Raw genomic sequence first — 11,250 nt, 5'->3', positions numbered from 1 at the left:
GCCACAATCCAAGTTCTCTTTGTCCAACACATCCCTGTTTCTTCAATAAACGTCACCAGACTACTTATTAGAGAGCTCAGGGTGGTTTTGGTTCGTATCTGCAACTTCGGACTAAGGAAGCACAAGTGAGCTGAAACCATAAATAGAATGTCAAACGAGATGAAACCAGATAAGCATTGGAAGAGAGCTTGTAGTTTTGTCAAAACCAAGGTTTATTTTCTTGCAACTTGCAAACGGCTCTGTAGTGTTCTAGACTTCTCTCCGCTTAATCCAACTTATCCAACAAAGGCCAAATCAAGGTGTCTCTGTCTTTCTTTGCTTATACTAATCTTCAAATCAGTGAGAGTTTGATTTTTCCCACATAAACATTGGGCTACACAAGCAAACCACTGCAGCATCCAAATTTTGTAGTGAACATACATTCAAACCCTTGCACTGCATGAGCCCAATCAATGACTTGTCTTTTAGTCCTCAAAACCAGGCAACGAGCCCAATTATTTGATGTTAAAGGCTGCCTTCGGCTGCAATGTAAATGAAATTTGTACCGATGTAAATGCATTGGAGTACAAATAGTTTGGGTGTGAATTGATTTGGTTTTCTTTTATATTTAATCCTGTCTTGTTTGTTTGTTTTGTGAAAAGTATAATAAGAAAGAAAATGTCGCGGTTCTATCTTATATGCAAGGGAATAGAGGTAGGAAGAAGGTTATTTATTTGGAGTGAAGTAGGAAGCAAGATGATACGGTTCTCAGAGAATTGTGGTAAAGAGTGCAAATAAGTGTAAATGAAACAGAGTGCGAATTTTATATCACGTAGAAGTGTAAATCATTATTATAAATAAACAAATATAAAATTGAACTGGATATAAAATTTTATCTAGTTCAAATTTATACTACAACCAAACGTCTCAGACACTCACACCTATAAGAATGCATAAAGAAGCCCATTGGATTAAAAAATCTTTTGACAATATGACTCCATAAAAAAAAAAAAAGGAAAACAAAACTTTTGACAGCAGCAATTAATATTTGGCCTCTTTTTCTGTTTTCTAATAGATCTCAAAACTATCTTAAACTTTCACCACAACAAAATTAAATCGAGGATCTAGATCAGCAATCTTTTTGGGAGAGCGATGGATTGATTATTTTCTATAATACAAGGTATATATGCATAACTAAACCAGTGGGAACTAATAGAAAAGAAAAAGAAAAATCAGTGGGTATACTTTGCTTTGAAAAAACTGGAGGCAATGGCATAATTATCTGAGGCCAGGTGGATTTTTATACACCAGTCTCTCTCTCTCTCTCTCTCTCTAAATTCTAATATCTTCATTTCTGCCAATTTGTCTCTGTTCCTTTTGTGTCTTGTTTGGTAAAAGAGAAAGAAAAATAAAAGGGATTTTCAGGATTTGAACCCGACGTGAATCGAACACGCAACCTTCTGATCTGGAGTCAGACGCGCTACCATTGCGCCACGGATCCTTTGTGGTTTAATTAATTGACCGATTATTTACATTTTTAAGAGTAGTCCTAAATATTCTAAAAATACCCTTTAGATACATTGATTCTCTTTCATTTTCTCTCTCCTCATCTCCTTATTTAACAATTAGTCTGTTCTTTCTAATTCCATCCCATTATTTTTGTATGGATGATGGAGGTTCCGACTGAATGGGATGGTTCGGTGTTGTGTAGGGGCGATGAGGAGGAACGAGGAGAAAGATCTCTGACGAGAGTAGATCTAGATGACAAGAATAGATAGTATGTCAGGAGAAGAAATTCTGCTTTAAGGCTCTATTTGGTTTGTGAGAATATTTGGGTGGGATGGGATGGGAAAGTGTAAAAATTTACATTTTTATTGTTTGGTTTTATGAAAAAATAATGGGAAAAACACTGTTCATCATCTCTTACCTTCAGATAATGCCATCGGAGACAATAGTTCGGACTAACAGGTAGTAGTAGACCGTTCAGACTAAAGAGAAACCTAATTTTCTTATTCAGAAGAAGAAGAAAAAGGAGGAAGGGGAGTGATTGTTCATCATCTCCTACCTTCGAACTAATAGGTAGAGAAACCTCATCTCTCTCCATTTCTAAATCTTACTCGCATATTCCTCTCCTTCTCCCTCCATCCTCTTCTTCATTCATTAGTCCTCTGTCGGATGTCTCTATCGGCAGCGAGGGAAATACACCAAAGTACCAGAGCCATTGGTGAAATCTCACCGAACCAGCTCCTGCTTCTGGGTTCGAACAAGGAAGGGGAGGTAGCAGACCGTCGATGGTTTTGGTGCAACCCCTCCAAGTCCTACTTTTGGGTCCGAACATCTCTGTCATCAAACCAGCTCCTGCTTCTGTATTCTCCACACAAGTCGTTCCTCACTCCCTCCTTTTTCTCAAATTTCTTCATTGGGGTTGCACGGTTATGGTATGACCCCAAATCCACGATTTTGGGATCTGACATCCCACATTTTTCTCATCTCCATCCCACAAATCAAACGGAGCCTAAATGTTTACTATGTAAAATAAAAATGCAAATAATGTTTAAAATTCAACTCAGATGAAATGACCATAATATTCTCTGATTTATATGTAGTCAATCGTTGAGACGGGACATTAATGGTGGGTTATTGTCCTTTAAAATGTTGTACATGTGCCAAGTTTTAGGAGGGTATAAACTCATCCACGGCCCCAAAAAACTATTGAATTTCTTCAGTCATTTGGATGGTTGCATCATGGATTCAGGTAGCCAAACAGCCCAAACCGTTTAATCTAATGAGGGGCTGACAAGATCAGCCACACCCATGTCTAGTTTCATCAATAAGAGAGAGACCGAGACTGGATGTGGGCAGTGGACATATAACGTATTATATCTGAGTCGGTTTCACTAGTGGGGAGAGGAACTGCAAGATTACAGGAATATTACCATCTATATCTAGCAACAGAAGCGGAACTTATGCCAGACTTGGTGAGTTTGATCGATGAAAAAAGTGTCAGCAGATGTTCTTGCACTGAACAGAGAAAAATGGCGGAACAAGATTTATGTAAGCCGACCCCCCTGATATTCGTTTTGGAATTGTGCAGGGAAGGATGAACCTCCAAAAGATTGATGTTGTCAGCGGCAGCTGTAGTGATGATTGTGTCAGTTGATGTTGTCGACCTAGAGGATTGAGTGGAAGTTACGTTTCATTTTGAAAATTTAAAGGAGGATAAAGTGTAAGATAGTATTTTTCATCTTTTCGTTAATGAACGTTAATGATAAGGAAGTTTTAGACAATTGTTAAAAAAGTTAGGGATATTATAAGACAATATGTAAATAGTAAGGATATAATTAATCAAAAAGCTAAACCATAAGGATAGATTAAGAAATTTGTCTCCAATATTTAAGAAAATGATTATACTTTATATAATTCAACTCTAACACCACAGCATGACCACTGTCAAAGCCCAAAGAGGAGAAATTGCACAAAAGTATATTCTCCCAGATTGAAAGTTCAATGTATGTAAGTATCTGTTTTGTTGTGTTGTGTGTGCTCTTTGCTTAATGTTTATTTTTTTTTATTGATCTGGTTATTTACATTTGTATGTGATGATATGCTCAGTTATGTTTCCCTTCACTTTTGCATGTTTGATCTCATGCACCATTTGCATTAGATTGTAATATCATATTTCCTATTAGGAGAGTGCCACTAGATGCTAGAACATTTGGACGGAATCGATAGCCCATAAACCAGCCACCAACCTGAGAAACTTGCTAGTCTAGCGAGTGAAGGTTTGAAGGCTTACTTTTGTCTAGTAACAAACTATGCTGACCCATGCATCTTCACTAAGAACCCAATTTTGAGTTTAGAATGGAGTAGGAAAACCAACCTTATTTTTTAGGACAGGATACGTGTACTGTGCACTTTAAAATAATAAAAAAGAAAAATAACTAAAAATAAAAAATAAGAAACAAAAGAAAGGGAGAAGAACCAAGAAAACAAAAAAAAAAAAAACAAAAAATATATATAAACAAAAAAAAAATCTAAAAAATTTAAAAATAAAGTAAAGTGTCAAAAATATAATATATCAATTGGAAATAAAAAAAATTATTACAAATATATGAAAAATAAAAAAAATCAAATAAGAAATTAAAAAATAAGTAAAATAGAAAAAATAAATAAAATATAAAAAGGAAAAAATGGAAGAAAGGAGAAAAGAAAGGAAAAAAAAGAAAAAAAATCAAAATTCAAAAATTATAGCACAAATGAAAAATAAAAAATTAAACAAAAATTAAAAGTAAAAAAAAAAACACATCAGCTTAGATTAATCAGAGTCGAAAAAAAAGGATAATAGATAAGTAATAACCAAGATGAAAAATGTGGGGCATGTATACAATGATAACATGAAATTGAAAAAAAAAAAAGAAAAAAAAACAAAAAAAAAATAGTGAGAAACATAAAATGTCAAAAATTATTATAATAAAATTAAAATTTCAAAAAAAACAAAATAAAATAAAGTAAGATAAAAGTTCAAAAGTAAATAAAAACGAAAGCATATTGAAAGCCAAAAAAAAGGCAAAACACAAAATATAAAAAAAAAAACAAATCCAAAAAAAGGGAAAAATCCAAAATCCAAAGAAAATGCAAAAAAGAAGAGAAATCCAAAATGCAATGAAAAGAAAAAAAAACAAAATACAAAAAAAAGAAGGAAAAGATAAAAAAGAGGAAATGAGGAAAATTAGTATAAGGCATTAAAAAACAATAATAATAAGTAAAAATAATAATGATAAATTAAAATAAAAGAAAAAGGATCAGGATGATTCAGATTTCTTTGACTTTGTTTTAATTAACAAAGTTTGGAAAATGTGATAAATGCGTTACCAAGCAAAGAAAACACAAAAAAAAATAATAAATAAAAAATGATAAAAAATAAGGTCATCATAAAAAGAGAGAGAGAGAGAGAGAGAGAGAGAGAGAGAGAGAGAACAAGGGAAAAGAAGAAGATGTATACAAAGGTGGAAAAAGAAAGTAAAGACAAAAAAATACAAAAAAGGGAAAATAGAAAAGTAAAAACAAAAGAGAGACAAAAGAAGAGAAGAAACTTGTAAAAAAAGAAAAAAGAAATGAAAAATGCTCAAGGTAAGACATAGTAGAATAAACAAAATATGAGACAATGGTGCACGATCATCTAATTGATGTCCTTTTTCAGATGAGGTTATTCTTGAAGATCCTAAATTCAGAAAACATTATGTTTCAATCCAAATTCTTTATTATGTCTGAAGTCTCTCCTAAAATTGATCGCATCCCTTAAGCGGTGGTCCCACTAAACACAGAGACAACAGTACCGACTCAGTCCCTTATAGTGATTACCTCCATCTCCAAGAAAGATTGAATGAGATGTCTATTAACTTGGCCAAATTGGAAGCTGAGAAATCCCAAAGTGCTCAATCTGCTCCTGCAATGGAAACCCAACCATATTTCCCTCCATCCTATTCCTTTGCATCTTTTTCATCCCAAAACCCTGGTCCCATGCCAAAAGCAACATGCTGGTCATCCTCCTTTGTTTTTACTGTGGGAACCGAATAGGATCATCAATTAAGGACATTTCCCACTCCTAATTTTGAGAACCCAGCCATACCTCAACCCACTGTTGTATTCTCGAGAGAAAAGAATTTGAATATGATTGCCAACTAGTCACCACTCCAAGGTCCCCTCGAGATTTAATTAGAGTAGATGAAAGATGCATTGAAGAGGCTAAAAGAAGTTTGGAATTTGAGTGTTACAAATTTCATAGAGTTGTACTTATACCATGATGCATAATTGCTTGTTAAGTTCAAAATGTCAGACCTTGAAAAATATGACGGGAAGGGATGCCCACAAACCCATCTAATGATCTTTTGTGGTGATATGTTTCAATATGGGTCAAACAAGTTATTCATTTAGATGTTTCAAAAGAGTCTTATAGAGAGTTCTAATGGTTTGCAAATTTGACAGATGAAAAGAAAAAGACTTGGAAAGGTGTTTCAAAGGCATTCTTAGACCAGCTTTCTTACAACATGGAGTTAGCACCTGATCAAGCAGATCTCAAATCTATGACTCAGAAGTCAGGAGAAAGTTTCTTGGATTATGCTAATTGGTGGCATGAAATGGTAAGTAGGTTATGACACCCAATGCCAAAAGAATAGATGGTGAGGTTGTTTATTAAGACGTTAAAGGATCTATATCATACCTTGTTGATCGCACAGCCTTTGAAGGATTTTGGTGATGTCTAGAAGGGAGCAGTCAGAATCAAAGAGGCTCTTAGGCAAGGTCGAATCAACCCGATGATGATCCTTAGAAATTCACTATCAGTTGGGAAGTCCTCTCTAGAGTATAAGGGAGGGAATGAAGTGCAATCCATATCTATTTTTTATTCTCAAGTACATAAAGCCCATTATCCAAAAAATTTCAAAGTGACAAATTATCCAAGATCTTCTCAAACCAGTTGGACTACCCCCGAGCAGACATATTATCCCTCACCTGCACAAGCACAAAATGTACTTCCAAGTTTGCCCCTATAAAGATAAGAAGAGAAAGATTGAGAAATTAGAAAAAATTCTTCAAATTGTTAGAGATAATGGACTACTTAGTAATCGGGTTTTCAATAAAAAAACTAAGAATAAAAGGTCAATGGAAACCCTAGACTTAGCAACTGAGTCTCTTCACCTAAGTTAAGTGTCGAGATTCGCGTCAAATGGGAAAGGGAATGCTAAAGACAATCACCTAATACTTAGTAATCGGGTCTCTTCACCTAAGGCAAGTGTCAAGATTCATATTAAACGATGGAAGGTACCAATAAAAATAAGTGTGCATATCAGGTTTAGGGGTAGAAATCCACTACTAGAAATGATAAGAAGAATACTCGTCTGATTTTAAAAATCACTCTCAGCTTATCGAGACAGTCTGCAAATTGAAGGGTATATAAGACTTTTAAGCCAAGTTTCTGTAATGTTCAAAGCAAGACAATTTTACCCCTTAAGCCCAATACCGATCTATACAAAGTTTAAGAATTATGAAATCTGGATACTTGGCTAATTTTGTTAGGGATGATCTTGCAATGGAAATGATCTCTTTACTCAATGTAATTTTAAGGTTGCATTCCTAAGAGACTAGCAATGGTTAAGTTGGGAGTGTGATAACTCTGTAGTTAGATGCTTTAAGGGTATCATTTCAAGGGTATTTTAGGCCTCGAAATAATCAAAATGTCCCATTTTCCTAGTTAAATTTAATATTGTGACCTCTAAGGGTCTTTGTGCAAATCTTGGGGAAAACTATGAAGTTTCATGACTGAAATATTGTTTTTGGGAAACTGGTGTGAAGTCCAACTGAGAGAGAAGTGTTTTTGTGAAAAGCTGAGCACAAGAGGGCGCCTCCTATCTGATAAACCCAGAATGGCGCTCCTCCTACTGTATTAGTATACTCCCCTCTCCCTAGCAAACCCTAGAGCGCCTCTCCACTCATTCTTTTCATCTCTAACAAAACCTAGCCGCCCCTAACTATTAAATCATCACCTTCCATCCCTTATAATCTCCACCATTCATTATAGGGCACTCTTTTATTAACATTCTGACCCTAGGGCGCCACCTAACTTCTAATTTTCACCATTCAGCCTTTAGCCACTACATCTCAGCCCTACATTATATTGGGTGCCCTCTCCTCCTCTTCTTAGCCTTAAGATCACCTTAGAATCATCCTAAACCTTCATTCTAAACCCTAGGGGTCCTGAGAAGGGGTTGGATTACAAACTTCCATATTTTTGTTAAAACCCAACTGCCACCCCCCTTTTTCTCTCTAAACCCAGTTTTATCCACCCTTCTCTATAAAAAGGACCCAAGGGGTCCTGAGAAGGGGTTGGATTCTACCCCCAGGTAAGACAAAAGGCTGATCTTGAGAAGTTCAATGGTAGAGGAAGAGGAGAACGCCCAGGCAAGAGGAGAGGTTCTTGCTTGTAGTTCGCCAAAGCCACTACAGCTACCTCTGGAATCGGATCCCAACCATTTTAATTCAATTTTAGATTTAAGTCATATTCTTTAATTTCTAGTCCGATTTTTCCTTCCTGCAAATTTAATTTTTGTTTTGTTTCTTTTCTACAGATTTGGAATTTGGCTAGGTAAGACAAAAGGCCATGCTCAAGAAGTTCAAGGGTCAAAAGAGAGATCCAGAGACTACTACCTCTGATCGGATTACAAACTTTTTTTTATTTAATTTCTTTTATTTATTTATTTTTATGCACTATTTACTTTCAATAGTGTTCAAATCTTATTTTTAATGAATTACAATTCAATTAATTAAAGTTTTGTGATTTTGCAATTTCCTTTTGTGTTCTTTTATCCGGATTAAAGCTTCTAACGATTTTTCCCTCACTTCCCTATGGATATGACCCATTCTCACCATTTACTGCATTTGTAATTGTTATGAGAGATGGAGAAATTTATAAATATTAAAATTTGTGTTTCGAAGCGTTTAACAACATGCTTCCGGACACACCACCCACCTCATTGAACATTTCAAATAGTCTTGTGCATAAATCTTAATCATTTTCCAAGAGCACCCAAATATCCTAAACTGGGTTAGTTTTGACAATTTAAGCATGTATCTTCTACCAACTTCCCTAGAGCCAGCATAGAGTTAGAGTATCATCATAACCTAGTGATTCTCCAATCAATAAAGGAAAGGACTGGAAGTCACTTCTGTCTATCTTAATTCTTAAGTGATCCTATTATCTTTCAAAAACCGCTAGTTAGCCCGATTGGCCCATGCATAAATACCTTTCCTTTTTGAACTAGCTAAATTCCCGGTGTACCTTTTGTAGGGCCTAAAACAAATAACAAAAAAGAAAGAGAAGAAATAAAAAACAAAAAAAAAAAAAGAGAAGAAATAAAAAACAGAAAAAAAAGAAAAAGAAAAGGAGAGTAATGAAGAAGAAAATGTGGCAACCTAATATGGAGCAATGGTCAAAGAAGATTGGAAAAATTGGAAAGCATTGAAGAGATGAAAGTTAAGGAAAATCAAAGTAGAGAATTTATGGTAGATGAAAAATGAGAAAGAATGATGAAGAAATATTTGTTGAAGGTTGGAAAAGAAAGATATGATACAAAGATAATATAAGGTAGATTTATGTTTCAATCATTCTAGAATCAGTTAGTTTGAGTATTTGTTTGTCGATTCTTTTACACGTGAAGTTCTCTATGATCGGTGAAGTAATGTGGTTCATATTTGAAGATGTGATGACTATGTAAAAAAAAAGAAGAAAATATAAGAAAAAGGAGAAAAAGCAAAAGGAATAAGAGAATGTAAATAAGAAAAAATAATGATGAGCAGAAAATATGTTTTTGAGCTTTTTCCTCTTCATTTCAAATCCCCAGTCCTACACCACATTTCATCCCATTCACTAAGCCCTTTTCGACCATTTAGAAATTGGTAATTTAGCATGGGATAGACTTAATTGGCTGGTGATAAGGGATTTTATTTTGAACCTTCTTCAATTATGCATCTCTTATCACAAATCTTCCTGTTAACCAAGAACTGGGGCTGTTACCCATAAAACCCGGGTATTCCCCAAAATGAATATACGATTGTCTCATTTGCATTTTCGATGCACATGTCATTATAATTGCTAATTTTTCGATCATCTCTTTTAAAGATGAGCGAAATACTTTTATCACTTGCTAAGGCATGACATGGGTCCTTTTGGACATAATTATTTTGTCATGAATCAATGCTAGTGACATCTCCTGTTTTAGTATCGTAGCTTCCTAGAAAAATGTATAATAAAAAGAAGATAAAAATTCCCATCTCCTTTATGTCTAAGTTGCATTATCTTTCTACTCTAAAGTTATAAAGAAAAAGTAAAAACAAAAAAGAAGAAAAATAAAAGAAAAGAGAGATCAAAATGAGAGCGGCCCATGGCGTTTAACACTCGAATCAAGTACAAATATGTCTCAAAGAAGAAGTTTAAGCCACACTAGTACAAAAGTCTTTCAAAAAGGAATTCAGTTGTTCATCGTGTACCAAAAATATATATAAAAAAAAAAACATAAGTAATAAAAAGAAAAATGCAAAGTGTGGTAAAAATGTGAAGAAATGATTCATAATAAGGAAAGTGGTCATGTGAGAAATGACAATTAAGTTAAATCGAATTTATGAGATGATAGTTCTTGATTTTTTTTTATTGTATTTTGCTTTTGGCATGTTATTGGCAGTTTCGAATTTTCAGTCTTGTCATCATTTTTATAATTTTTTGTGTTAGTTTCATGTCTTCATTATTATGCATTACATTACAAATTTTGATTTCCATCATAATAATTACATTATTCTCATCATGAATCACAGTTGCACATGATTTTTTCCGCTATTGCATAGGAGTTTTTTTTTTATTGCAAATGAATTATTCTTGTTAGATAGTTTTGTATGCCCTTAGCTTCAATCCGATTTGATGTACTTTTTTTATTTAGTGTAAATAAATAAAGTGCATTTTTTATTAATGTTATTTGGTATAATCATGTGTAAGACCCTAAAATTGGACACTTATAGAGACTCGTGTTAGTTTTAAATGTTCACAGCCGATTGGATAAGTCTGGGGAGATTTATCCTGCCAAGGTTGATATTGGTGTGCCACCAAGTGTTGGGATGGCCTGTCTCAGCCACCAGGGTAAGACCCAAGGCACATAAGTATGGGATTACTCGAATCCTTGAACCAGACCAGATTTCCAGTATTGCCCTGGACCTTGGACACAGATGGGCAAAACCGGAAAGTTACACCTGACCCCTAGACTCGATTATGACACTTCACTAGGTGTCGGATTGGGCTATCTTTGATATGTCAATCAGTGAGGTCCTTAGCGGGGATCAAAACCTGGGTATGTTGGGACAGTCTGAGAATTCATCTGAGTGGATGACCATAGTGACAGGATCAACCCCTTTGTCGAACAAAGGTAATGATCGGGAATGCACTCTCTCTGATGGAAACCAAACTGCCAGCAGTTGATTTCAATTGTCGAAATTTTGTTTTGCAAAACTAATATATGCATATATATATATATATATATATATATATATATATATATATATATATTTGCACGGTTTCAAAATGTCTGCAAATGGTTTTAATTCCCAGGATCCATGTGAGTGGAGATTGCGGCACTGTTCCTTGCAGCCGAGGGAGAGGTCCTGTCTTGTTGGGCAGTGCTTGATCATTAAGGGCTGAGAGGTTAAGTGTAAGACCATTTAGGATAGTACCTG

General features: G+C 34.7%; 1 non-coding gene across 1 annotated transcript; it reads right to left on the bottom strand.

The window, feature by feature from the left end:
- Nucleotides 1-1,408: 1,408 nt before the first annotated feature.
- On the bottom strand, nucleotides 1,409-1,480 carry TRNAW-CCA (transfer RNA tryptophan (anticodon CCA)). The gene has a single exon. It is a non-coding gene; the product is annotated as a tRNA-Trp (tRNA).
- Nucleotides 1,481-11,250: the final 9,770 nt, after the last annotated feature.

Source organism: Nelumbo lutea, chromosome 1 (genome assembly GCF_056320005.1).
Source record: "Nelumbo lutea isolate HS-2025 chromosome 1, American lotus-T2T, whole genome shotgun sequence".
NCBI lineage: Eukaryota > Viridiplantae > Streptophyta > Magnoliopsida > Proteales > Nelumbonaceae > Nelumbo > Nelumbo lutea.
The sequence above is the reverse complement of the archived record's forward strand: the minus strand, read 5'-3'. Positions and strand labels throughout refer to the sequence as shown.